This window comes from Apis mellifera, linkage group LG6, assembly GCF_003254395.2.
Source record: "Apis mellifera strain DH4 linkage group LG6, Amel_HAv3.1, whole genome shotgun sequence".
In the NCBI taxonomy this organism is placed as follows: Eukaryota; Metazoa; Arthropoda; class Insecta; order Hymenoptera; family Apidae; genus Apis; species Apis mellifera.
The window spans coordinates 53,611-59,333 of record NC_037643.1 but is presented as its reverse complement, the minus strand read 5'-3'; the positions used below and the strand labels follow the sequence as shown (position 1 = coordinate 59,333).

General features: G+C 19.9%; 1 long non-coding RNA gene across 3 annotated transcripts; it reads right to left on the bottom strand.

Moving 5' to 3' along the window:
* Window positions 1-3,894: 3,894 nt before the first annotated feature.
* On the bottom strand, window positions 3,895-4,735 carry LOC113218872. Of its 3 annotated transcripts, none has more exons than XR_003304932.1 (3): window positions 4,669-4,735; window positions 4,391-4,495; window positions 3,895-4,299 (listed from the first exon to the last, which is right to left on the bottom strand). It is a non-coding gene; the product is annotated as an uncharacterized LOC113218872 (long non-coding RNA). The 3 variants fall into 3 exon arrangements; XR_003304930.1 differs by having other exon boundaries at window positions 4,575-4,729; XR_003304931.1 differs by having other exon boundaries at window positions 4,581-4,729.
* Window positions 4,736-5,723: the final 988 nt, after the last annotated feature.

Here is a 5,723-nt window from a genome sequence, read left to right as displayed (position 1 = left end):
ATTACAATATCTAATTTGCTTGGTATGCATATTGAACTAATTTATAATTGTTTATAAGCATAAATAGTTAAAATATTACTTATATGAAACTATCTTGAGCTATTATTTGAGACTACTCGTCCTTCTCCTATAAATATTATTAAATATTATATATTACATAATATTATAAAATTAGAAAATCACACATTAATTATTGAGGAATTATCAAACTTAGCTTGTAATTTGAAAAAGATGTTGAATAAAATATTTTCTTAGTAATCTATTACAATTATAATTTCATTTCACATATATATATATATATATATATATATATATATATATATATGATTGCATTTTATATCTTACATTAATATGTATTATATTTGATAATTGATGTACCTCTTCTATAATTTCATTTATCTTATGCAACTTGTCCTGTGTAATATTTAAAAAAGATTCAAATAATATGATTTTGAAAGAAATATGATGTTATGAGTAAAATTATAAATTTATCTATATGTTTATAATTTTTAAAAGAATAAAACAAGGATTAAAAGGATTTTATATATTTTTTTAATATAATATGTAAGAAAAATAAATATAATAAAAAGATGAAATTCTTTTTCGTAAGTCTAAAAAAGAAACTCATAAAATTATATTTTAGTTCATGTAAAAATATAAACTCAATATATAACATTAATATTTTTATATTTAATTTTTATTTTGATAATTTTAATTTTATTTTTGATTATTTATGATCAAATGATAGCAAACTTGTTATTCAATAATTTATGTTCGATCCAAATTATTAATTCGTTCTTGGTTTGATCACGTCTTTTTAATTCATTAGTAAATTTTATATCATAATGATAGATATGATAAAATTTAATGTAATAAATTAATGTTTTTTTTGCAGTTATAATCTTGATTAAAAAATTTTTCTTTCATAATTGCTGTCTCTATACAATGACAATTATGAATTATACAATATTATTTGTTGACTTGTTTTAATTCAACGAGCATTTCGTTGAAAAATAAAACATTAAAATTTTAATTAATTTTTCATTGAATGTATATGATATATCGATGTAAAAATTAAAAAAATTTAATATATGATTACATAGTAGTATATAAATCTCAATCTATTTCGAATATGTCCAAATTTATTCATATAAATTATTTTCAAAAATCATTATTTAAGTACGATTGAACCGAAGTGTTATTCACAAAGATTTTTCTGTAATCTTTGTTCAAATAAATCCTGTAACTTTTTATCATTATTAATTTTACAATATAAATTATTATACAATATAAATAATTTTTTTGTTAAAATAAAATAGAATGCGTTGTCGATGTGATTGGGATCAAAATTTAATTTAGAGAATTAGTTAAAATATTATTTTATATTGAAATAATTAAAATTGAAATAATTTATAGAAATGGATTTCAAACTTTTTTTGATCTTAAATCGATAGAAATATTATCTCACTAAAAATTGGTTATTTTTGTCAATTTTTATCAATCTTTATTAATATCTTTATGTGATAAACAGTATAATTATTGATTTAATATGAAATGTGAGACAATATTTTATTCTGAAAATTTTGAATATCAAATATTTTTACAAAATAATATTATAAACACATTATATGAAAGAAAAATTAAAAATATATAAACAGAAAAATATATTTAAAAAAAAAACAAGCATTAAAAAATATTTTATAGCTATGAGAAGAAATTTAAATACATCTAATGGTTCGAATTATTATTACAATAATCTAAAAAAAATAAAAAACAAATCATGTTATAAAAGTTATTAATATTTAATTTTCCAGATAAATTTCCTGCAAATTTATTTCTTTTTCTATAAGCTTTGTATACTATTTACCTAGGACACACATTTAAATTTAAATCAACTTAAAAATTATTATAAAAATATTTAATTTCATTTATCATGTCATTGACAGAAGTTGAAAAAACTATTTTTTAGGTAGATAGATAGGTAGATATCCCTTATCAATGCTATCAATGTTCATCAAAAAAGTTTAAGGAATTTGAAATTAATTTATTATTATGCATTAAACTTTTCAGATTATTTTGGATTGAAAACCTAATGTATTCTGGAAAGAAAATTAGTAATTAAGAGAAGTTAGAAGAAATATATTTCAAAAGTTAAAAAATATATAAAATTCACTTGAATGAAGATAACTCAAGAAAATCAATAAATAATTTAATTATTAGTGTTTATAATTCTTTAAACACAAATAATCAAAAATAAAAAAGAAAGGCTAAATAGTAAATATAGGAATATTAAATACACATTGAGGTGACAATTTATAATTCAATTGTAATTTATAATGCAATTTTTTTCAAATTTATAAAAAAAATTTTTATCTCTATTTCTTTTCCTTATATTTCTTATATATCACATTTTAAAAATAGATGAGAATTTTTTAATCAATCTTTGTTTCATTTTTAAATTTGAATCCATAAATAAATAAAAATATATAAAAATAAAAATCAACTTACATCAACAAAATATCAATATCAAATGGCTAATTCAAAATTTATATTATGTTTATCTGAGAAATGAATTTTTAATATTCGATATAGCGGTACTGAAAGAAAAATTGATCCAATTAGTATATGTAAATCATGAAATCCAGTAGCTGTACAAAAAATTGAACCATAAATTCAATCATTAAAGCAAAAAAAGGAATTTAAATTAAAGTAAAGTAAGAAAAAAAAAAGAATTTAAATTAAAGTAAAGTAAGAAGAAAAAAAGGAATTTAAATTAAAGTAAAGTAAGAAATCTATAAGTTCTATAAGTTCAAAGAGCTGTTCTAAATAAAGAATTTAATAATCTAAAAGATAAAATAATTAGTCATGGACTATTTGTGACTATATGAAGTGGAAAGTTTTTTTTCATTATTTATCAATTAAAATTAATTTGATTCTGAAAAATATAAAATTAAAAGAATCGAAAATACATATCTTTGAATAATTGATACAGAAATTTCTAAAGTTAATAATATATTTTAAATTAATAAATTAATTGGAATTATTGTAATAAAATTTTTAATAAAAGTATCTAATAATGTTAAAATTAAATATCCTGAAATTGAATTTACTGATAATCGAATTGATAAAGTTCATTGATAAAGTCGAATAATTAATCTAATTAATTCAATAATAATTATAAAATTTATTAAAAATAAAGTAGAGTTTCTACTGGAAACCATTTCTTTTATTATGGAATATCAAAAGCGTGAAATCAATTTTTCAAGTTTCAATATTATATTTCTTTCTCTACATAATTTCATTTTATAATAATTCAAAATGAAATAAAATTTTAAATTATAAAATACTTAATTCTACCTCTATCATAGAGAAGATAAAAAGAAATATATTACCAGAAGAAATTGTATGCAAAACATGGAAACATGAGAGTTGATTTCACATATTCAAAGAAATTTTTTTTCCAAAAATGAATTATTCTATACATAACATTTTAAAATATTGTATATATGTAAATTTTCATTGAAATCAAATCTTTCATGATAATTCAATTTCTTTACAAGATAGTATAAACAATTTTTGTGACTATATATTAAATTACGAGTAAGACCTCGAATAATCAACCTAATAAATAGTAGCAATATCAATAGTGTAAGTGTCCAATATAATTTTTTAGATAATCGAATAATTTATATTATTTTGTTTAAAGTGAAACATGACAATTTTACTGTATATTACCCGTTTATATATATACGTATACATATTTATACTTGTATGTACATATATATTCGTTTCAATCAGTTCTTTCAGCTTTGTTCTCTTTTACCTCTTACCTATCAAATTATTTTTCAAATTGCTAGTATTATATTGCACTTCCTTCTTTTTTTTTCTTTTTTCTCAATGTTTCTAAATACACAGGAATATTGTTAACGAAGATATCATCAGATTTATATATATTTTCGCTTATAAATTTATCTTCAAATTTTTTTTATCACTCATTTGTTCAATTACGTATTGCTTATCATATCATTTTCAAACTTCTATCTAATTTCACTCTGTCATTGCCTATCATTGAATATATATTAAACATATAAAAATATATTAGATAGATATCATATTCTCCTCTAATAAGGAACGATCACATCCGATTCAAAATTTTCAACGACACTATGTGATACAATTGTATACATTCTAAATTGAGTCGTTGAATCTAAATATAATTTATTTCCATCTAAACTTTCAATTGTTAAAGTACCATCTCGAAATGTGTATCTGCATCATCCGTAGTTAGATTATCGAAATCTAAAATTTTATTTAAATAAAATGTGTATTTATTTATTAAGTATTTATTACGTAGAAATTTCATTAAAATATTTCATATCAATCTTCTTACCTGTTTTATCTTGTTCATCCTGTTACATAATACGTTAATGTTAATATTCTTTTGATACGCTTAATTCATTTCCATCTAAACTAATATTCACAACTTTAAATTCTTCTGAAAACAAAATTATCATTATATTTGGCAAATGCTCAAATCAAACGTAAAAAGTATAAAAATGTATGTAAAAATATACGTTTACTATAATCATAGAAGAAAGACAATATTGATGATGTTAAATTCTGTCTGTTTTAATTTTCTAATGAAAAGAGAAAAATGAATATTTTAACCTGATGGATGTTTAATCCAAGCTTAGTATTTTACTGTCATTATATTTTTAGATACATGTTGTACCAAGGACAAAAGTTCCTAATCTGGTAACTAAATTCTTGCTCTCTTTCATCACATTTAAAGATGATAGAATAGAATAGCTTTAAAGTTAATGCATCTGCATAACATCTTATGGTTGCCTGTGTACGTTGACAGTGTGCAGTGACAGGCATATTGGATGTATTTTTTCTTTATAAAAAAGAAAAAAAGATATTGATATATTTATTACATGATATATTTATTATATATATTTATTACAAAAAAAGTTGTTACAAAAAGTCATTGACGTTAATATTTGTCTTATTCCAATAATATATATATATATATATACAGAGTTTAATTTTTAATTTTATGATTTAAGGAAAACTTACACATTTAAGAAGATTAGAGTCAAAACTTCCTTCACCATTTTGATAAGAAAACACAATGCAGTTGGATTCTTTTAATGAAACGAGTATTGTCATTTCATTACAAATTATTACAAATTTATTAATGGCAATTGAACAAATCCACACGATATTACCTTTATCTCAACTTTATCTTCTATAGAAAAAAATTAAACTATTGTGCCCGTAATAAGTTTACATGTGCTTCGATTCATGAATTTTCTTTTTTCACCAAGTTCTTTAAATATTCCATCACAGTATTTATAGTTTTTAGAACATAAACCACGAGATTAGACCATTATATTTTCCATTATAATTGTCGAATATTTATGCATTGTCCATTTCCACCTAATACAGTTAAATAATATTATTCATTATTAGTAATACGGACAATTATATCTTTTTATGAAACAAAATATATTTGAAATGGATAATAACAAAAGTTATTATGAGTTTAAATATTTGTTTTATTAAAATTCTCAATTATATGGTATAATTTTTAAAAGAATGTTCAAAATAACGACACTATGAAATTTCATATGGATTGAAATTATATGTAAGATTTATTTTTATTTATATTCTAAAATTCTATTGTACAAACAATTGTGAATTTTATAATATGAATCTGT